This window comes from Oncorhynchus mykiss, chromosome 27 (assembly GCF_057628025.1).
Source record: "Oncorhynchus mykiss isolate SJ-2025 chromosome 27, ASM5762802v1, whole genome shotgun sequence".
Taxonomy (NCBI): Eukaryota; Metazoa; Chordata; class Actinopteri; order Salmoniformes; family Salmonidae; genus Oncorhynchus; species Oncorhynchus mykiss.
The window spans coordinates 22,817,346-22,840,978 of record NC_143048.1 but is presented as its reverse complement, the minus strand read 5'-3'; the positions used below and the strand labels follow the sequence as shown (position 1 = coordinate 22,840,978).

Below are 23,633 nucleotides of genomic sequence, written 5' to 3'. Positions count from 1 at the left end.
CCCAAAGTATGCAGAAGTTCCAGCAGACACTGATTCAGTTGAAAACCGATCAGTTCAGTTGACCACAAAATGGGAGGGGCATCGACCTGGATCCGACACTGAGAAACAGTGGATGTCAGACCAGAGGGGAGACGTCAAAGCTAGCAGCTCAATGGGAAACCCTGTCCCAGCTAGCTAGCAGCTCAATGGCAGTAGTAAGTGACGCGTGGTGGGAGTGGCATGTAGTAAAAGCGTTCTGCAGATAGCCTAAGGGGAGACGAGGAGGGTCTAAGCTCTGCTCCCATGACTCCTACTGCCTGTCCAATGGCTCAGTGGAAGATGAAGTGGCATGATAACTAGCAGCTCACATCGTCATATACTGTCTTCTTCCACTGAGCTTTCACTTGTTGCACTTGTGTTGCTTAACTGGCTGGATATATTTTCTTCTAGGCAGCAGTAGGCGAATCATTTGAGTTGAGTGTATCCTAACAAGCCATTAAAATTCACAACCTCACATTTGATTTGTCACATGCTTCGTAAACAACAGGTGTAGACAAACAGTGAAATGCTTACGGGCCCTTTCCAACAATGCAGATAATGTATTTTTTAAAACCTTTGTTCTTAAATGACTTGCCTAGTTAAACAAATTCTTATTTACAATGACTACCTAGGAACAGTGGGTTAACTGCTTTGTTCAGGTGTAGAACGACAGATTTTTTTGTACCTTGTCAGTTCAGGGATTCGATCAAGCAAACTTTTGGTTCCTAGCCCAACACTCTAACCACTAGGCTACCTGCCACCCCACAACGCATAAATGCACAATGAGTAATGATAATGAGTCGATGTGCAGGGGTACGTGGTAATTGAGGTAGATATGTACACTGTACAGTACATACGGGTAGGGGTAAGTTGAATAGGCAACAGGGTAGATGATAAGCAGTAGCAGCTTATCATTCATGTCAGCAGCACCACCCCTTGACAAGCTCGCTTGTTGGTTTAGTGTAAAATTAATGAGTCTTGTTTCTATGGAGACTTGTATTTTTTTTTTCAACCGTTAAACCATTAACCAGGTTCATCTTACCAGAATTTTGTTTAGAATTGTAATGCAACTTGATAATTGATATTCTATTTCAAATGTCTTCACAGGAAACATCGTCAGACACTTCCTCTTTCAATGGAAGAGTGAGAGAGTCCTCCTCTGTGCTGGAGGGAGCCATTGGGAGGACAGTCTGTCAGACCTGGATGAGTAGGTTACCATGGAGTGGCTAGTGTCGGCTGCAGGGAAGGACCTAGGGTTGGACCGTTGGCAGCTGGGTCCAGGGCCCGGCCTCAAGAGCTGGTGGCCCTGGTCCCCACCCGCTGGGTGATGGGCCTAAGGGAGAGGTGGGGCATCCGTTGTGCCCGTTCAGAGAGCGCCAGAGAGCCTGAGATTTGCACCTACCTCTAGCGCTCCCTGGTGAAGCTGCCTCCTGGCTGGACCCGTGTGCGCATCCAGGGCTTGAGGAAAAGCAAGCTGAGCTACAGGCTGGCAAGGGACCCAGGCTGCCAATTAGTCTCCCAGGATTCTTTCATGAAGACCATGTAGGGGGTATCACAATGTTATTTCAGGTATCGTTCCAGTTAATTGCGTACATTTTTTGGAGGGGGTAATTGCGAAATAACAGCATTATACAGTATTTTAAGCACTTACATATAAGTAGTTAAAATGTGAAACTCCTAATAAATGAATTGTACAATTTTGTCCTGAAAATGTAATGCATTTAATAATGTGTGATAAAACATGGTTGAGAGTCGCTATGCTATTCATCTGTTTTGGTCCTTTCACAGAATCCTGTGGTGCGAGGCTCATCACAGCCACGTGCAGCCCTATGCAGTGGCTACAGAGCACATGCATGTAGCAGCCATAGATACTTTGTGCCAAGTGCTGCAGAAGCTCTTCTGCTCTACATTTGTCTCATCCCTCTCCCCTGCCAGAGACAAGGAGAAAGACAACCCATTCTCCCCAACCAGCTCTTCCTCCTTCACTAAGCTCCCCTCAGACCAACTGTGTCCTAACGTTCTCTCTGCTAAGTGCCTACTGGAGTCAGCAGAGATGCTCTACGTGGTTCTCCCTTACACCCAGTACTCACTCCACGACGTCGCCAGCTACAGCCCAGCCAAGCTGACCAACAGCCATGCCAAAGTGCGGTTCATCCTCTACCAGTTATTGATCGCGTTGCGGGCCTGTCAGGCGTCGGGGCTATCCTGTGGAGCGCTCTCCCTGCAGAACATAGCGGTGGACGAGCAGCTCTGCAGCCACCTCAAGGTCACCCTGGCCCATTATGAAAAGCTGGGGGAGGACAGAGAGGCTGACTGCTATGTTACAGAGGGAAAAGTCCCAAGAAGCTTCAAGGTGAGGGACCAGGTGTGACCGTGATAAGAGGCTGTGCAGAGATTGTTTTGATGAGCTCAAGTCCTTGGTCCTGGACTGGGTCCATGGTAGAGTCAGCAACTTCCGCTACCTGATGGAGCTGAACAAGTTAGCTGGACGGCGGGAGGGAGACCCTAACTACCACCCTATCCTGCCTTGGATGGTGGACTTCACTGTGCCATATGGGAGGTTCCAGGACCTCAGGCGGTCCAAGTTCAGGCTGAACAAAGGAGACAAGCAGCTGGACTTTACCTATGAGATGACCAAAGAGGCCCTTGCAGCAGCAGTGGCTTACGGAGGTGGGCAGGCAGTATTATAGGAGGCCTGGGTCTGGGTGGGTCTGTAGGCGCCGGTGGTTCAGGGCAGTCTGAACACCTACAGGTGCCACATCACATCTCAGACGTGTTGTCAGACATCACCTACTATGTCTACAGGGCCCGTGACCAAGTATCTTCTGAAGCCCCTGGTCAGTGTGTACTAGATCTCACGGTGCCTCAGAGGTTGCTTCTACCTCTACAAAGACTGCTTGGTTCTGCAGCTGATTGTCAGACTGGGTCTGCAGGCCTTCCTGTCCAGCCTCCTGCCACATGTGCTCCAGATCATCTCTGGCTTTGAGAGCAGCAGCTCGGGCTTCGGGCCCCAAAGGGAGGCCAGCAAAGACCTGAGGGGAGGGGCATTTGACCTGGGAGAGGAGGAGGAGGAGGACTACCAGTAAGGCAGGCCATCCTCAGGCTCTGTGAGTGGGAAGGTGGTGGGGGCAGTGGAGGGGCTGGGGTTGTAGGGGTGGGGGGAGATCCAGGGCTGATGGACTACTCCTCAGGTGTCAGCCTCAACGACCAGGTGTTCCTCTCAGAGGGTGAAGACTTCCAGAATGGCTTCTACGTCAACAATGGAGCAGGGGAGTTACTGGGGGAAAACTGCAGTGTCAGAACTCACCAGTAGGAGGCAACGAGCAGGACCTGGAGTATTTGAGCTTGGGGAAACTGAGCGACAAGGACAGCACTAGCGAGGTCTCTATCGGAGACGCCGACTCCACTTGGGACTGAACCAGTCTGAAGTCAGCTGACAGCAGCCAGGTCTTGAAGCAGGCCAGCGAGGGAGAGGAGCTGGAGGAAGAGACTGAGACAGACTGAGGAAGGGAAGGAGAGAGGGACATGGGAGGGCAGTGGTCCCAGCCTAGAACTGACGTTATCTGGCTGCACAGAGGAGACAGTGGCCACCCTGGAGGGTGAGTTTATCAATGGCATGGATTTGGAGGACTCACTGAAAGACATGGTGGGAGAGGAGGAGGAGGAGGAAGAGCATGACCCGTGTGAGGACTCGGAGGAAAAAGAGCAGAAGATCCTTTTAGGTGAGATTCTACTAACATATCATAACCACACTGTGTGTATGTGTGAGTATGAGAGCGAGTGGGTAGATGTGAGTTTAGCAGAGTGTATAATAAGCCTATCTGAGTGAGAGGATATCAACACCTAACCACTCATCTCTCCTGCAGTCTCATTCTAGAATTCTGCTCTGAGCTCCAGAACCAGAACCACATGCTCTAGATCTGTTAGAATTATTCTCTGAATTATAGAACTCATTCTGTTCAGAAAACAGGAAAAGATAATGATTGCATGTTTTATTATTCGGTTAGAAACTGAATATGTGCTTATCATATGATCTCTGGTCTTTGCTGAAGAAAGAACTACAGTGTCTTGCGAAAGTATTCGGCCCCCTTGAACTTTGCGTCCTTTTGCCACATTTCAGGCTTCAAACATAAAGATATAAAACTGTATTTTTTTGTGAAGAATCAACAACAAGTGGGACACAATCATGAAGTGGAACGACATATATTGGATATTTCAAACTTTTTTAACAAATCAAAAACTGAAAAATTGGGCGTGCAAAATTATTCAGCCCCCTTAAGTTAATACTTTGTAGCGCCAGATTTTGCTGCGATTACAGCTGTAAGTCACTTGGGGTATGTCTCAATCAGTTTTGCACATCGAGAGACTGAAATGTTTTCCCATTCCTCCTTGCAAAACAGCTCGAGCTCAGTGAGGTTGGATGGAGAGCATTTGTGAACAGCAGTTTTCAGTTCTTTCCACAGATTCTCGATTGGATTCAGGTCTGGACTTTGACTTGGCCATTCTAACACCTGGATATGTTTATTTTTGAACCATTCCATTGTAGATTTTGCTTTATGTTTTGGATCATTGTCTTGTTGGAAGACAAATCTCCGTCCCAGTCTCAGGTCTTTTGCAGACTCCATCAGGTTTTCTTCCAGAATGGTCCTGTATTTGGCTCCATCCATCTTCCCATCAATTTTAACCATCTTCCCTGTCCCTGCTGAAGAAAAGCAGGCCCAAACCATGATGCTGCCACCACCATGTTTGACAGTGGGGATGGTGTGTTCAGGGTGATGAGCTGTGTTGCTTTTACGCCAAACATAACGTTTTGCATTGTTGCCAAAAAGTTCAATTTTGGTTTCATCTGACCAGAGCACCTTCTTCCACATGTTTGGTGTGTCTCCCAGGTGGCTTGTGGCAAACTTTAAACTACACTTTTTATGGATATCTTTAAGAAATGGCTTTCTTCTTGCCACTCTTCCATAAAGGCCAGATTTGTGCAATATACGACTGATTGTTGTCCTATGGACAGAGTCTCCCACCTCAGCTGTAGATCTCTGCAGTTCATCCAGAGTGATCATGGGCCTCTTGGCTGCATCTCTGATCAGTCTTCTCCTTGTATGAGCTGAAAGTTTAGAGGGACGGCCAGGTCTTGGTAGATTTGCAGTGGTCTAATACTCCTTCCATTTCAATATTATCGCTTGCACAGTGCTCCTTGGGATGTTTAAAGCTTGGGAAATCTTTTTGTATCCAAATCCGGCTTTAAACTTCTTCACAACAGTATCTCGGACCTGCCTGGTGTGTTCCTTGTTCTTCATGATGCTCTCTGCGCTTTTAACGGACCTCTGAGACTATCACAGTGCAGGTGCATTTATACGGAGACTTGATTACACACAGGTGGATTGTATTTATCATCATTAGTCATTTAGGTCAACATTGGATCATTCAGAGATCCTCACTGAACTTCTGGAGAGAGTTTGCTGCACTGAAAGTAAAGGGGCTGAATAATTTTGCACGCCCACTTTTTCAGTTTTTGATTTGTTTAAAAAGTTTGAAATATCCAATAAATGTCGTTCCACTTCATGATTGTGTCCCACTTGTTGTTTATTCTTCACAAAAAAATACAGTTTTATATCGTTATGTTTGAAGCCTGAAATGTGGCAAAAGGTCGCAAAGTTCAAGGGGGCCGAATACTTTCGCAAGGCACTGTACATACATTCGTACATACATACATACATACATACACACATAACATACCTAACAATAATGAGGCTCTATACACGGGGTACCGGTACCGAGTCAATGTGCGGGGTCCAGGCTTGTCAAGGTAATTTGTACATGTAGGTAGGAGTAAAGTGCTCTGTCTTATGCCAAACAATGTTTGGAGTGAATTTTAGCACAAACATATTTTTTTACCCAGGCTAGGACAAATTAATGCTGAACTGAACTTTACCCCCACATGAACGGTCATGGCAGCAGATTTCATGTTTTAGATGCTCACTGTGTTTGATATCTCACCCCCACTGGGATTGGGCTTTGGCAGAGGTGGTGGATTTTGTTAGGAGAGATTGCAAAGCATTTTCGTCCAGAACCCAAATTGATTAGTGAGAGATTTGGTTTTGGGTGCCGAGAATATCAGTTGTTATTGTTGTGTTGACTGTATAACACTGATAACTGATTTCTCCCTGCAGACACGGTCTGCAAGACCGTTAGATGGCTGTCTGCAAAGCTTGGACCCACAGTGACGTCTCGATATGTGGCCAGGAATCTGCTCCGGCTGCTCACCATCTGCTACATTGGTGAGTAATTGATGGATAGTTGGCACCGAAAGGACAGGATTTTCAAATACTGAGAGAGTTTGCTGTAACAGTTGTTACATACTATATTACAGAAAACACCAAGTAACCACACTATCTATTGTCCTGGTTGAAATATGAAACGATCAAGCAGTTTACACTTAAAAATACATTTTACTGCTTTATGATAGAGATCCTATTAAATGAGGATATCCCTATTAAATCAGGGATTATATACAGTTGAAGTCAGAAGTTTACATACACTTAGGTTGGAGTCATTAAAACTTGTTTTTCAACCACTCCACACATTTCTTTTTAACAAACTATAGTTTTGGCAAGTCGGTTAGGACATCTACTTTGTGCATGACACAAGTAATTTTTCCAACAATTATTACAGTGAATTATAAGTGAAATAATATGTTTGTTTCACAATTCCAGTGAGTCAGAAGTTTACATACACTAAGTAGACTGTGCCTTTAAACAGCTTGGAAAATTCCAGAAAATGATGTCCTGGCTTTAGAAGCTTCTGATAGGCTAATTGACATAATTTGAGTTATTGGAGGTGTACCTGTGGAAGTATTTCAGGTCTACCTTCACCTTCAGTGCCTCTTTGCTTGACATCATGGGAAAATCGTTTAACTAGGCAAGTCAGTTAAGAACAAATTCTTATTTACAATGACGGCCTACCCCGGCAAAACCCAGACGATGCTGGGCCAATTGTGCGCCGCCCTATGGGACTCCCAATCATGGCCGATGTGATACAGCCTGGAATCGAACCTGGGACTGTAGTGACGCCTCTTGCACTGAGATGCAGTGCCTTATACCGCTGCGCCACTCAGGAAACCCAAATCATGTCCAGTAGATTGAATTTACCGCAGGTGGACTCCAAATTGTAGAAACATTACAAGGATGTTAACTTCCGGCGCCAACAGAGATGGTCGCCCCGCTTCGCGTTCCTAAGAAACTATGCAGTATTTTGTTTTTTTACGTGTTATTTCTTACATTGGTACCTCAGGTAATCTTAGGTTTCATTAAATACAGTCGGGAAGAACTACTGAATATAAGAGCAACGTCAACTCACCATCAGTACGACCAGGAATATGACTTTCCCGAAGCGGATCCTGTGTTCTGCCTTCCACCCAGGACAACAGAATGGATCCCAGCCTGCGACCCAAAACAACGACGTCGTAAAAGAGGGAAACGAAGCGGTCTTCTGGTCAGGCTCCTGAGACGGGCACATCGCGCACCACTCCCTAGCATACTACTCGCCAATGTCTAGTCTCTTGACAAGGATTTTTCACGGAAACATGGCTCACTCGAGAGACGCTAACGGAATCGGTGCAGCCAGCTGGTTTCTTCACAAATCGGGCCGACAGAAACAAACATCTTTCTGGTAAGAAGAGGGGCGGGGGCGTATGCTTTATGGTTAACGAGACGTGGTGTGATCATAACAACATACAGGAACTCAAGTCCTTTTGTTCACCTGACTTAGAATTCCTCACAATCAAATGTCGACCGCATTATCTACCAAGGGAATTCTCTTCGATTATAATCAAAGCCATATATATTCCCCCCCCCCGCCCCCCCCAAGCAGACACATCGATGGCCCTGAACTAACTTTATTTGACTCTTTGCAAACTAGAAACCACGTATCCTGAGGCTGCATTCATTGTAGCTGGGGATTTTAACAAGGCTAATCTGAAAACAAGACTCCCTGAATTGTATCAGCATATTGATTGTGCAACCAGGGCTGGTAAAACCTTGGATCATTGCTATTCTAACTTCCGCGATGCATATAAGGCCCTCCCCCACCCTCCTTTCGGAAAAGCTGACCACGACTCCATTTTGTTGCTCCCTGCCTACAGACAAGAAACTAAAACAAGAAGCTCCCTCGCTCAGGTGTGTTCAACGCTGATCTGACCAATCTGATTCCATGCTTCAAGACTGCTTCGGTCACGTTGACTGGGATATGTTCCGCATTGCTTCCAACAACAACATTGACAAATACGCTGATTCGGTGAGCGAGTTCATTAGAAAGTGCATTGACGATGTCGGTCCCATAGCAACTATTAAAACATTCCTAACCAGAAACCGTGGATTGATGGCTGCATTCGTGTGAAACTGAAAGCGTAAACCTCTGCTTTTAACCAGGGAAAGGTGACCGGAAACATGACCGAATACAAACAGTGTAGTTATTCCCTCCGCAAGGCAATCAAACAAGTCACAATTCAACGGCTCAGACACAAGAGGTATGTGGCAGGGTCTACAGTCAATCACGGATTACAAAAAGAAAACCAGCCCGTCTCGGACCAGGATGTCTTGCTCCCTCCCAGGCAGACTAAATAACTTTTTTGCCCGCTTTGAGGGCAATACAGTGCCACTGACACGGCCCGCAACCAAAACCTGCAGACTGTCCTTCACTGCAGCTGACGTGAGTAAAACATTTAAACGTGTTAACCCTCGCAAGGCTGCAGGCCCAGACGGCATCCCCAGCCACGCCCTCAGAGCATACGCAGACCAGCTGGCTGGTGTGTTTACGGACATATTCAATCAATCCTTAGCCCAGTCTGCTGTTCCCACATGGTTCAAGAGGGCCACCATTGTCCCTGTTCCCAAGAAAGCTAAGGTAACTGAGCTAAACGACTACCGCCCATAGCACTCACTTCCGTCATCATGAAGTGCTTTGAGAGACTAGTCAAGGACCATATCACCTCCACCCTACCTGACACCCTAGACCCACTCCAATTTGCTTACCGCCCAAATAGGTCCACAGACGATGCAATCTCAACCACACTGCCCTAACCCATCTGGACAAGAGGAATACCTATGTGAGAATGCTGTTCATCGACTACAGCTCAGCATTTAACGCCATAGTACCCTTCAAACTCGTCATAAAGCTCGAGACCCTGGGTCTCGACCCCGCCCTGTGCAACTGGGAACTGGACTTCCTGACGGGCCGCCCCCAGGTGGTGAGGGTAGGTAACAACATCTCCACCCCGCTGATCCTCAACACTGGGGCCCCACAATGGTGCGTCCTCAGCCCTCTCCTGTACTCCCTGTTCACCCACAACTGCGTGGCCATGCACGCCTCCAACTCAATCATCAAGTTTGCGGACGACACTACAGTGGTAGGCTTGATTACCAACAACGACGAGATGGCCTACAGGGAGGAGGTGAGGGCCCTCGGAGTGTGGTGTCAGGAAAATAACCTCACACTCAACGTCAACAAAACAAAGGAGATGATTGTGGACTTCAGGAAACAGCAGAGGGAGCACCCCCCTATCCACATCGATGGGACAATAGTGGAGAGGGTAGTAAGTTTTAAGTTCCTCGGCGTACACATCACGGACAAACTGAATTGGTCCACCCACACAGACAGTGTCGTGAACCTCAGGAGGCTGAAGAAATTTGGCTTGTCACCAAAAGCACTCACAAACTTCTACAGATGCACAATCAAGAGCATCCTGTCGGGCTCTATCACCGCCATCAACCGTAAGGCTCTCCAGAGGGTAGTGAGGTCTGCACAACGCATCACCGGGGGCAAACTACCTGCCCTCCAGGACACCTACACCACCCGATGTCACAGGAAGGCCATAAAGATCATCAAGGACAACAACCACCCGAGCCACTGCCTGTTCACCCCGCTATCATCCAGAAGGCGAGGTCAGTACAGGTGCATTAAAGCAGGGACAGAGAGACTGAAAAACAGCTTCTATCTCAAGGCCATCAGACTGTTAAACAGCCACCACTAACATTGAGTGGCTGCTGCCAACACACTGACTGAACTCCAGCGACTTTAATAATGGGGATTGATGGAAATTGATGTAAAATATATCACTAGCCACTTTAAACAATGCTACTTAATATAATGTTTACATACCCTACATTACTCATCTCATATGTATATGTATATACTGTACTCTATATCATCTACTGCATCTTTATGTAATACATGTATCACTAGCCACTTTAAACTATGCCACTTTGTTTACATACTCTACATTACTCATCTCATATGTACAGTGGGGAAAAAAAGTATTTAGTCAGCCACCAATTGTGCAAGTTCTCCCACTTAAAAAAGATGAGAGGCCTGTAATTTTCATCATAGGTACACTTCAACTATGACAGACAAAATGAGATTTTTTTTTCTCCAGAAAATCACATTGTAGGATTTTTAATGAATTTATTTGCAAATTATGGTGGAAAACAAGCAAGATTTCTGGCTCTCACAGACCTGTAACTTATTCTTTAAGAGGCTCCTCTGTCCTCTACTCGTTACCTGTATTAATGGCACCTGTTTTTTTTTTTTTTTTTTACTATTTTCGACATTGTAGAATAATAGGGAAGACATCAACTATGAAATAACACATATGGAATCATGTAGTAACCAGAAAAGTGTTAAACAAATCTAAATATATTTTATATTTGAGATTTTTCAAAGTAGTTACCCTTTGCCTTGACAGCTTTGCACACTCTTGGCATTCGCTCAACCAGCTCCATGAAGTAGTCACCTGGAATGCATTTCAATTAACAGGTGTGCCTTGTTAAAAGTTGATTTGTGGAATATCTTTCCTCAATGCATTTGAGCCAATCAGTTGTGTTGTGACAAGGTAGGTGTGGTATACCGAAGATAACACTGTTTGGTAAAATACCAAGTCCATATTATGGCAAGAACAGCTCAAATAAGCAAAGAGAAATTACAGTCCATCATTACTTTAAGACATGAAGGTCAGTCAATCTGGAAAATGTAAAGAACTTTGAAAGTTTATTCAAATGCAGTCGCAAAAACCATCAAGCACCATGATGAAACTGGCTCTCATGAAACTGACTCTCAGACCCAGAGTTAACTGCACATCAGAATGCAGCCCAAATAAATGCTTCACAGAGTTCAAGAAACAGATACATTTCAACATGAACTGTTCAGAGGATACTGAGTGAATCAGGCCTTCATGGTTGAATTACTGCAAAGAAACCACTACTTTCTTGGGTCAAGAAACACGAGCAATGGACATTAGACCGGTGGAAATCTGTCCTTTTGGTCTGATGAGTCCGCTGTGTCTTTGTGAGACGCCGAGTAGGTGAACGGATGATCTCCGCATGTGTGGTTTCTATCGTAAAGCATGGAGGAGGAGGTGTGATGGCGTGGGGGTGCTTTGCTGGTGACACTCAGTGATTTTATTTAGAATTCAAGGCACACTTAACCAGCATGGCTACCACAGCATTCTGCAGCGATACGCCATCCCATCTGGTTTGCGCTTATTGGGACTATCATTTGTTTTTCAACAGGACAATGACCCAACACCTCCAGGCTGTGTAAAGGCTATTTGACCAAGAAGGAGAGTGATGGAGTGCTGCATCAGATGACCTGGCCTCCACAATCACCTGACCTCAACAGAATTGAGGTGGTTTGGGATGAGTTGTACCGCACAGTGACGGAGACGCAGCCAACAAGTGCTCAGCATATGTGGGAACTCCTTCAAGACTTTTGGAAAAACATTCCTCGTAAAGCTGTTTGAGAGAATGCCAAGAGTGTGCAAAGCTGTCATCAAGGCAAAAGGTGACTACTTTGAAGAATCAAATGTGAAGTATATATTTTTAATTTTGTTATTTTTTACTACATGGTTCCATATGTGTTACTTCATAGTTTTGATGTCTTCACTATTATTCTACAATGTAAAAATAAAGAAAAACCTTTGAATGAGTAGGTGTGTCCAAACTTTTGAATGGCACTGTACATACTAACAACTCAACTAGATCTCAAAGTTTACCTTTGAAATTCGACTTATTATGGATGAACGTCTATTTTTTTTTAAAATCCACGTGGTTACAGGGTTAAAACAGAAATGCGTGAGGCCGTAAAAGCACTGGGACATTTTCAGCTTCCAGGAATAGTGTATAGATCCTTGTGACATGGGGCTGTGCCTTATCATTCTGAAACATGAGGTAATGGCGGGGGAAGAATGGCACGACAATGGGCCTCAGGATCTCATCACTGTATCTCTGTGCATTCAAATTGCCATCGATAAAATCCAATTGTGTTCAGTGTCCGTAGCTTATGCCTACCAATACCGTAATCCCACCACCACCGTGGGCACTCTGTTCAGCACGTTGACATTGTAAACCGCTCGCCCACATGACACCATACATGCTGTCTACCATCTGCCTGGTACAGTTGAAACCGGGATTCATCTGTGAAGAGCACACTTCTCAAGCTTGCCAGTGGCCATTGAAGTCGGTTACGATGCCGAACTGTGGTCAGGTCATGACCCTGGTGAGGACGACAAGCATGCAGATGAGCTTCTCTGAGACAGTTTGTGCAGAATTTCTTCGGTTTTGCAATCCCACAGTTTCATCATCTGTCCAGGTGGCTGGTCTCAGACGATCCCGCAGGTGAAGAAGCTGGATGTGGAGGTCCTGGGCTGGTGTGGTTACACATGGTCTATGGTTGTGAGGCCTGTTGGACTTACTGCTAAATTCTCTAAAATGAAGTTGGAGGCGGCTTATGTTAGAGAAATGGACATTCAGGTCTCTGGTAACAGCTCTGGTGGACATTCCTATAGGCAGCATGCCAATTGCACGCTCTCTCAAAACTTGAGACATCTGTGGCATTGTGTTGTGTGACAAAACATTTTACATTTTAGTGGCCTTTTATTGTCCCCATCACAGGGTGCACCTGTGTAATGATCATACTGTTTAATTAGCTTCTTGATATGCCACACCTGTCAGGTGGATGGATTATCTTAGCAAAGGAGGGACCAACACTTTACATGTTTGTATTTTTGTTCAGTGTATCATCAGACCTTGGAGACTGAAACATGCAAGGAAACATTATTTCCCACATAAATTCATAGTGTTACATTGAAATAAAATAGACATTGGGTATAATGTTAAACAGTGTTCTATTGAATCTGCCACTCCGTGTTCTGTCCTCAGGTTCCCCAGTGGAGTGCAGACACGTTCGGCTGTGTGCCTGATGACTCATCTGTCTGCGCATCGGCAGGGAGATGGTGCAGCAACACATGGTAGAAACCCTGAAACGCTTCTTCACTGTCTTCTCCCTGCTGCAGTGCCTACAGGGACAGGGAAACACTGGCCTTACTGGAAGGTAGGCATTCTGACACAGTATATATTAAACACAAAAACATTTTAAGTGAAGTTAGGCTGGTTAAAAGCCAGGAAATTAAAATATGTCAGTTTTGATGTGAGCTCAGTCTCCTAACGTATGTTAAGTTCTGAGACTTTAAAAAAATTATTTAATTCCATTGAGATGTCCTCTGTGTGGCGCAGATGGAGAGTTCCCCCTGCAGGGAAGTGGGAGAATGCACCTTGCTGGATGTGTGTACGGCGGAGGGGTCAGAGGTGACGTGTGAGCTGGGGGTTCTGGAGGAGCTGCAGGCCATGTTTAACCCTGAGATGGCATACACCTCCCACATCCCCTTCTACTGCCTTCATAGGTGAGACACACGTGCGCACAAACTATTTTTTAAATGCATACAAACTTAAAATCTGAATTCTATATGTTTCTTACATCGTTGAAGTGGTAAGTTTACGTACACTTAGGTTGCAGTCATTGACTTGTTTTTCAACCACTCCACAAGTTTCTTGTTAACAAACTGTAGTTTTGGCAAGTCTGTTAGGTCATCTACTTTGTGCATAACACAAGTAACGTTTCCAACAATTGTGTAAAGACAGATTATTTCACTTATAATTCACGGAATCACAATTCCAGTGGGACAGGCGTTTATATACACTAAGTTGACTGTGCCTTTCTAAGCAGCTTGGAAAATTCCAGAAAATGTCATGGCTTTAGAAGCTTCTGATAGGCTAATTGACATAATTTCAGTCAATTGGAGGTGTACGTGTGGATGAATTTCAAGGCCTACCTTCAAACTCTTTCTCTGCCTCTTTGCTTGACATCATGGGAAAATCAAAAGAAATCAGCAGAGACCCCAGAAAAAAACGGTAGACCTCTGGTTCATCCTTGGGAGCAATTTCCAAACGCTTGAAGTTACCACGTTCATCTGTACAAACAATAGTACGCAAGTTTAAACACCATGGGACCACGCAGCCATCATGCCCCTCAGGAAGGAGACATGTTCTGTCTCCTAGAGATTAATGTACTTTGGTGTGAAAATCAATCCCAGAACAACAGCAAAGGACCTTGTGAAGATGTTGGAGGAAACAGGTACAAAAGTATCTATATCCACAGTAAAATGAGTCCTATATCGACATAACCTGAAAGGCCGCTCAGCAAGGAAGAAGCCACTGCTCCAAAACTGCCATAGAAAAGCCAGACTACGGTTTGCAACTTCACATGGGGACAAAGATTGTACTTTTTGGAGAAATGTCCTCTGGTCTGATGAAACAAAAATAGAACTGTTTGGCCATCATGACCATCGTTATGTTTGGAGGAGAATGGGGAGGCTTGCAAGCCGAAGAACACCATTCCAACCGTGAATCACGGGGGTGGCAGCATCATGTTATGTGGGTGCTTTGCTGCAGGAGGGACTGGTGCATTTCACAAAATAGATGGCATCATGAGGCAGGAAAATTATGTGGATATATTGAAGCAACATCTCAAGACATCAGTCAGGAAGTTAAAGCTTGGTCGCAAATGGGTCTTCCAAATGGACAACAACCCCAAGCAAACTTCCAAAGTTATGGCAAAATGTCTTAAGGACAACAAAGTCAAGGTATTGAAGTGGGCATCACAAAGCCCTGACCTCAATCCTGTAGAAAATGTGTGGGCAGAACTGAAAAAGTGAAACAATTTAAAGGCAATGCTACCAAATACTAATTGAGTGTATGTAAACTTCTGACCCACTGGGAACGTGATTAAATAAATAAAAGCTGAAATAAATGATTTTCTCTCTACTATTATTCTGACATTTCACATTCTTAAAATAAAGTGGTGATCCTAACTCACCTAAAACAGGGAATTTTTACTTGGATTAAATGTCAGGAATTGTGAAAAACTGAGTTTAAATGTATTTGGCTAAGGCGTATGTAAACTTCCGACTTCAACTGCATGTTCTTGATGGTTGTCAAAGCATTGTGTCCTTTGGCCCTCCCAGGAGATGTAGCGATTCATAAGCTGGTTTCCAACCACGAGCTGGTCTGGAGGTTGGCCCAGTCCTACCACTCCAGGGTGAGTCCTGGCAGTCCTGATGCCACCCCCCCAGCAGGGTCCAAGGACAGGGTAGAGATGCCCCCCACCACCTGCTCCATTGGCCCCTCCCTGGTCTGGGATGCCATGTGGGCCGCCCCTTCCCTGCCCCCTACTCCTCCACGCCCCTGGGCTCAGACATTCTCCCAGAGTCAGGCACCTTTGGCAGCCATCTGGTGGGCAACCACATCCAGGAGGCCCTGGGGGGTGGGAGCCCCATCCTGGGCTCATTAGACAACTGGAGCCACCCCCGGCCTAGTCATACTCAGCCTGTCATCTCGTCTGCCTCCACCATCACCACTCCATCCCTAGGCCCCTCCTCCTCCTCCTCCTCCTGGGTGGTGGATCCTACCCCAGAGGACAGCGCTCTGAAACAGGAGCTCCCTCGCGGTGGCTTCTCCCTGCAGGGCAACTGGCTGGCCTGCTGGCAGTATGAGATCGGTCTCAACCAGCAGGATCCCCACTTTGACTTCCACCAGATCCGCCTGCAGAGCTTCCTGGACCATTTGGGCATGTGATTGGCTCCACTTGCTGGGGAGGAATACTTCCTGTCTGGTAGCACGGACAAAACAGTGAAGCTGTGGCCCCTCTATAACCACGGCGACGGGACGCTGGAGGTGGAGCCAAGGCTGACCTACACAGATCATAAGAAGTCTCTGTTCTGTGTTAGCCATCTGGAGGCGCTCAAGGAGGTGGTCAGCTGTGACGCCACCATGCACCTCTGGGACCAGTTCACAGGTCAGTGGGGAGGAGACCTGTTGAGTTGACTCTGCTTCTGTTTTGTTGGAGTACACAGAATGATTTTCATTTAACTGAGTGATTTTATTTTAATTCCACTACATATTTAAATATAATAAGAAATTAGGTAAATAAAATGTGAAAGCTTCCAAACATACATGAAGTATGAAATAAAGCTCTGCTCTTCCCGTGTGTGTTCAGGTGAACAGATCTGCTACTATGAGGCCCTGGATGTGAAGATCGCCATCACAGCAGTGACCACCATGCCTGCTCCTCACTGTAGTGTAGTGTTTGCCAGTGCAGACTCTCCTCCACTTCATCGACCCAGGCCTGCAGGTACCTACCAAACCCAGAGAAAAACTACCCTGCTCACTTCCCTGTTTAGTCTCCATCCTTTTTATGCTAATCTAGTGGTCTGGTCAAAAGTAGTGCACTATGTAAGGGATAGGGTGCCATTTGGGGCGGTACCATGCTTTTCTGACTTATTATGCCATGTTATTTATCAGTGTTATGGAATAGAATAGCTTTTTCCTATTGCTTCTAATCTTCCTATTCTTTGCCTGCCTGACATGCCAGAGTGAGTCAATGCTCTTCCCTTAAATATAGAACATAAATATAATTTATATACAGTACCAGTCAAATGTTTGGACACACCTGCTCATTAATTGCTGATTGAATTTACAGTGCCTTGCGAAAGTATTCGGCCCCCTTGAACTTTGCGACCTTTTGCCATATTTCAGGCTTCAAACATAAAGATATAAAACTGTATTTTTTTGTGAAGAATCAACAACAAGTGGGACACAATCATGAAGTGGAACGACATTTATTGGATATTTCAAACTTTTTTAACAAATCAAAAACTGAAAAATTGAGCATGCAAAATTATTTAGCCCCCTTAAGTTAATACTTTGTAGCGCCACCTTTTGCTGCGATTACAGCTGTAAGTCGCTTGGGGTATGTCTATATCAGTTTTGCACATCGAGAGACTGACATTTTTTCCCATTCCTCCTTGCAAAACAGCTCGAGCTCAGTGAGGTTGGATGGAGAGCATTTGTGAACAGCAGTTTTCAGTTCTTTCCACAGATTCTCGATTGGATTCAGGTCTGGACTTTGACTTGGCCATTCTAACACCTGGATATGTTTATTTTTGAACCATTCCATTGTAGATTTTGCTTTATGTTTTGGATCATTGTCTTGTTGGAAGACAAATCTCCGTCCCAGTCTCAGGTCTTTTGCAGACTCCATCAGGTTTTCTTCCAGAATGGTCCTGTATTTGGCTCCATCCATCTTCCCATCAATTTTAACCATCTTCCCTGTCCCTGCTGAAGAAAAGCAGGCCCAAACCATGATGCTGCCACCACCATGTTTGACAGTGGGGATGGTGTGTTCAGAGTGATGAGCTGTGTTGCTTTTACACCAAACATAACGTTTTGCATTGTTGCCAAAAAGTTCAATTTTGGTTTCATCTGACCAGAGCACCTTCTTCCACATGTTTGGTGTGTCTCCCAGGTGGCTTGTGGCAAACTTTAACATATAATTTTTATGGATATCTTTAAGAAATGGCTTTCTTCTTGCCACTCTTCCATAAAGGCCAGATTTGTGCAATATACGACTGATTGTTGTCCTATGGACAGAGTCTCCCACCTCAGCTGTAGATCTCTGCAGTTCATCCAGAGTGATCATGGGCCTCTTGGCTGCATCTCTGATCAGTCTTCTCCTTGTATGAGCTGAAAGTTTAGAGGGACGGCCAGGTCTTGGTAGATTTGCAGTGGTCTGATACTCCTTCCATTTCAATATTATCGCTTGCACAGTGCTCCTTGGGATGTTTAAAGCTTGGGAAATCTTTTTGTATCCAAATCCGGCTTTAAACTTCTTCACAACAGTATCTCGGACCTGCCTGGTGTGTTCCTTGTTCTTCATGATGCTCTCTGCGCTTTTGACGGACCTCTGAGACTATCACAGTGCAGGTGCATTTATACGGAGACTTGATTACACACAGGTGGATTGTATTTATCATCATTAGTCATTTAGGTCAACATTGGATCATTCAGAGATCCTCACTGAACTTCTGGAGAGAGTTTGCTGCACTGAAAGTAAAGGGGCTGAATCATTTTGCACGCCCAATTTTTCAGTTTTTGATTTGTTAAAAAAGTTTGAAATATCCAATAAATGTCGTTCCACTTCATGATTGTGTCCCACTTGTTGTTGATTCTTCACAAAAAAATACAGTTTTATATCTTTATGTTTGAAGCCTGAAATGTGGCAAAAGGTCACAAAGTTCAAGGGGGCCGAATACTTTCGCAAGGCACTGTATAATTGCTGCAGTTAGTTGCTGATTTCTGAGGCTGGTAACTCATGAACGTATCCTCTGCAGAGCCCTGGAGGGCGCACTGTGGCAGCAGGCTTCTCCTCTGGCTTCATCGTGCTGCTAGACGCACGCACAGGCCTGGTGCTGAGACATCCTGCAGATTAAGAGGTGTGTGTGGGGGGAGGTAGGTGTGTGTTCAGTGTCTGCACGTGCATGTTTTTTGGTAATTTCACACTGACTATTGCTAGAGCAGTGGTTTCAAATCAATACGGATTCATGTTCCCGTTGGATAGTGATTATTTTTTACTGTGGTTAGCTATTGGATTTCACCAGCGGCATAAACAATGGATATTGAGGGATATAAAGTGAACCTTGTATCCTAGCACTGACTGCTCCCACTCTCTCACACAGTCAGTTATTTGGCCTGCGGAGCTTTGTTACATAATGGCCCTTTTCCCATCAACATGTTTCTGCTGCTAGACATGCTGTCTGCATCCCAAATGCCACTATATTCTCTCCCTTTGGGCCCTGGTCAGAAGTAGTGCACTATACAGGGAATAGGATGTCATTTCAGGTGCAGCCACTATCTCTGGCCAGTCAGTCCTTCACATGTTCCTCTCAGGGGAGTATGTAGGGCTCTAAAATGTTCAGCAGTCAGTCAGCTGATAAACACGAGGCAGAGTTGCAGCTTACTGTTTTATTCTGCTGTTCCATATTGGTGGTGGTGGTGGTGAAATTTTAACGTGAGTCAAGTGACAGTTGTACCCAGAGGGTTTGTTCAGAAGCAGTCAACAAAGCACTAGAGCTGAGCAAACTTGACTTAACCCTGATTGGTGGGGTCAAGGATTGTGTCTCTGGCTTTAGAGGCTCAAGTTCAGGTAAATATGGACAGGAGTTACTCATTATAAAGGCTATACTGAGTCTCACTGGTCCATCCAGAGATGACCCAGACTCCTCATTGCTGTAATATTTATGGATTACTCTGCCTATCGCCAACTTTTTTTAACCTGTCTCTCCTTTCTGGGGAGGTTCCCATTGCTTGGAAGGCAGCCACGGTTCATCCTTTATTTAAAGGGGGAGTAAAGCTGATTCTTACAGTTAAAGGCCTATTTCTATTTTGCCCTGTTTATCAAAAGTGCTGGAAAAACTTGTCAATAATCAACTGACTGGCTTTCTTGATGTCTAGTATTCTCTCAGGTATGCAATCTGGTTTCCACTCAGGTTATGGATGTGTCACTGCAACTTTAAAGGTCCTCAATGATGTCACTATTGTCCTTGATTCTAAGCAATGTTGTGCTGCTATTTTTATTGACTAGGACAACGCTTTTGATACGGTAGACCATTCCATTCTTGTGGACCGGCTAAGGAATATTGGTCTCTCCTGAGGGGGTCTTTGGCCAGGTTTGCTAACTACCTCTCTCAAAGAAGGCAGTGTATAAAGTCAGAAAATCCGGTCTCAGCCGCTGCCTGTCACCAGAGGTGTACCCCAATTTTTGATCCTTGGCCTACGCTTTTCTCAATTTACATCAAGAATGTAGCTCAGGCAGTAGGAAGCTCTCTCATCCATTTATATGCAGATGATACAGTTTTGTACTCAGCTGGTCCCTCCCTGGATTTTGTGTTAAATGCTCTACAACAAAGCTTTCTTAGTGTCCAACAAGCTTTCTCTGCCCTTAAACTTGTTCTCCAAAACAAAGGTCATGTGGTTTGGTAAGAAGAATGCCCCTCTCCCCACATGTGTAATTACTACCTCTGAGGGTTTAGAGCTTGAGGTAGTCAGTCACCTTATACAAGTACTTGAGAGTATGGCTAGACGGTACACTGTCCTTCTCTCAGCACTTATCAAAGCCTCAGGCTAAAGTTAAATCTAGGCTTGGTTTCTTCTATCGTAATCGCACCTCTTTCACCCCAGCTGCCGAACTAACCCTGATTCAGATGACCATCCTACCCATGCTAAATTACGGAGACATAATTTATAGATCGTCAGGTAAGGGTGCTCTCGAGCGACTAGATGTTCTTTACCATTTGGCCATCAGATTTGCCACCAATGCTCCTTATACGTAGCACACATCACTGCATTGGATACTCCTCTGTAAACTGGTCATCTCTGGATTCAAAGACTCAATCATGGACACACAGGTGTGTGATGTATTATTGTCTCTACCTTTTTGCCCTTTGTGCGGTTTGTACCATGTTTTGTGCTACTACCATGTTGTGTTGCTACCATGTTGTGTTGCTACCATGTTGTGTTGCTACCATGTTGTGTTGCTACCATGTTGTGTTGCTACCATGTTGTGTTGCTACCATGCTGTTGTGTTGCTACCATGCTGTTGTGTTGCTACCATGTTGTTGTGTTGCTACCATGTTGTTGTGTTGCTACCATGTTGTGTTGCTACCATGTTGTTGTGTTGCTACCATGTTGTTGTGTTTCTTCCATGTTGTTGTGTTGCTACCATGTTGTTGTGTTGCTACCATGTTGTTGTGTTGCTACCATGTTGTTGTGTTGCTACCATGCTGTTGTGTTGCTACCATGTTGTTGTGTTGCTACCATGTTGTTGTGTTGCTACCATGCTGTTGTGTTGCTACCATGTTGTTGTGTTGCTACCATGTTGTTGTGTTGCTACCATGTTGTGTTGCTACCATGTTGTTGTGTTGCTACCATGTTGTTGTGTTGCTACCATGTTGTTGTGTTGCTACCATGTTGTTGTGTTGCTACCATGTTGTGTTTCTTCCATGTTGTTGTGTTGCTACCATGTTGTTGTGTTGCTACCATGTTGTTGTGTTGCTACCATGCTGTTGTGTTGCTACCATGCTGTTGTGTTGCTACCATGTTGTTGTGTTGCTACCATGTTGTTGTGTTGCTACCATGCTGTTGTGTTGCTACCATGTTGTTGTGTTGCTACCATGCTGTTCTGTTGCTACCATGCTGTTGTGTTGCTACCATGTTGTTGTGTTGCTACCATGTTGTTGTGTTGCTACCATGTTGTGTTTCTTCCATGTTGTTGTGTTGCTACCATGTTGTTGTGTTGCTACCATGTTGTGTTTCTTCCATGTTGTTGTGTTGCTACCATGTTTTGTGTTGCTACCATGTTGTGTTGCTACCATGTTGTGTTGCTACCATGTTGTTGTGTTGCTACCATGTTGTGTTTCTTCCATGTTGTTGTGTTGCTACCATGTTGTTGTGTTGCTACCATGCTGTTGTGTTGCTACCATGTTGTTGTGTTGCTACCATGCTGTTGTGTTGCTACCATGCTGTTGTGTTGCTACCATGCTGTTGTGTTGCTACCATGCTGTTGTGTTGCTACCATGCTGTTGTGTTGCTACCATGTTGTTGTGTTGCTACCATGTTGTTGTGTTGCTACCATGCTGTTGTGTTGCTACCATGCTGTTGTGTTGCTACCATGCTGTCTTGTCATATGTTGCTGCCTTGCTATGTTTTTGTCTTAGGTCTCTCTTTATGTAGTGTTGTGTTTTCTCTCATGTCGTGATGTGTCCTATATTTATATTATATTTATTTATTATTTTGAATCCCAGCTCACGTCTCCACAGGAGGCCTTTTGCCTGTTGGTAGGCCATCATTGTAAATAGGAATTTGTTCTAAACTGACTTGCCTAGTTAAATAGGTTAAATAAAATAAAAATGTGTAATGTCCTGGCAAAGAATATACAAGTGCTCTTTCTAATCCAGTTATGTCAGGGTGAGCGCATGGGTGTGTGGGTGTGAGCGTGGGTTGGTGTGGGTGTTTGTGAGTGTACACACACACATGATGCTCTCTGACTGTGGTCTCCTGTGTGTTTTGTGGGCTGCTGAGGGAAACCTGGTCATCAGTTTGTCCACTGACCACACTCTGACTGTGTGGAAAGACCTGGAACACAAGCCCCTCCACCAGTACAAGTGACCCTCCAACCCGGTCCATGCCTTCGACCTGTACGGGGAAGAGATCGTGGCGGGCACCGTGGCCAACAAGATAAGGGTGTACTCCATGATGAACATCTCTGCCAGCCCAGCCAGCAGCACCAAGCTCAGCTTGGAGAACTTTCGTGGAACCCTCACCAGCCCGGCTGTGCTGCCCACCAAGAGGCTCCTGCTGCTGGGTTTAGAGAATGGGGCCATCAGGCTGCTAGCTTAGGGGCTAACATATAACAAACTGGCTCAGCTAGCTGTAGACTCTGCTGTTGACTTTTGCTGAAGGTGTCCTATTCCTAAAGCGTGTTGCCTGTATCCTGAGCCTCTCTCCGCTCCTCCCCGTGTGGGATTGAGGCTAGACTCGCTGATGAGGCAAGTGGTGAGGTCCTCAAAACATGTTTTTACTAAGGAGAGAGAGGACCACTTAAAGACTACTTACATGATCCTTAAACTGAGAGGACTTTGCCTGTCTGCTCTGCTGTAGTCAACGACCAAAATAAAGATGAAGTGTTGTATCACTCATTCGAGGATAGATCTACTGTAGGGGGCAACTAAACACTTGATTATGACTTTTACCATTTATCTCTCGATCTTATATTATGAATAAGATTCTTATCCTTGACTCGGTCAATATTATTTTCAAAAGGAAGTGCTCAGGAAGGTGGAGCATTGCATGTCTCTGATGTAGTGTTGGTACTTTCCAAATAGATGCATACCTATCAACCAACAGCAAAAACGACTGATTCGCATTTCACACACCCACACCTGTCATTATTATCTCCCTGACATTAGATCACACCATGCATCAGGTGCACTGAATAACTATGCTGTATTTCTAGATGAGAAAAAAATACAAATACATTTTAAATCTGTTTGCCATGTCTTTCTAAAGATTGAAGGCCTTCTCACCTTACATTGTTTCAGAATTGTAAAAAATTAAACCAACACAAGACCATTTGATTTTACAAGTGTTAATGCATCTACTTAATGCAGACGAGCTGAAGGTTTGACAAGAGGGATGGCAGAGTCACGATGTGATTCTTCAACCTGTAACTGCTGTGTGCCAAGGTCACATGGTCAAATCCTACTGCACAACAAGGAGCGCCATTTATCAAGCTATTCTCGATCACATTTTAAGATTATTTTACAATTTAATGGTTTAATATTAGCGTCGTTAACATTTCTTTTTAATAATTCTGGACCATGGTTGCCGATTAGA

The 23,633-nt window shown here is 44.9% G+C and overlaps 1 pseudogene across 1 annotated transcript; it reads left to right on the top strand.

Annotated features, from left to right (window-relative positions):
- Nucleotides 1–1,710: 1,710 nt before the first annotated feature.
- Nucleotides 1,711–22,637, top strand: LOC110507129 (WD repeat-containing protein 81-like; annotated as a pseudogene). Its single transcript, XR_016492429.1, has 8 exons — nucleotides 1,711–3,740; nucleotides 6,192–6,299; nucleotides 13,230–13,252; nucleotides 13,584–13,750; nucleotides 13,842–13,846; nucleotides 15,347–16,200; nucleotides 16,402–16,536; nucleotides 22,447–22,637. The product of XR_016492429.1 is annotated as a WD repeat-containing protein 81-like (transcript).
- The last annotated feature ends 996 nt before the right edge of the window (nucleotides 22,638–23,633 follow it).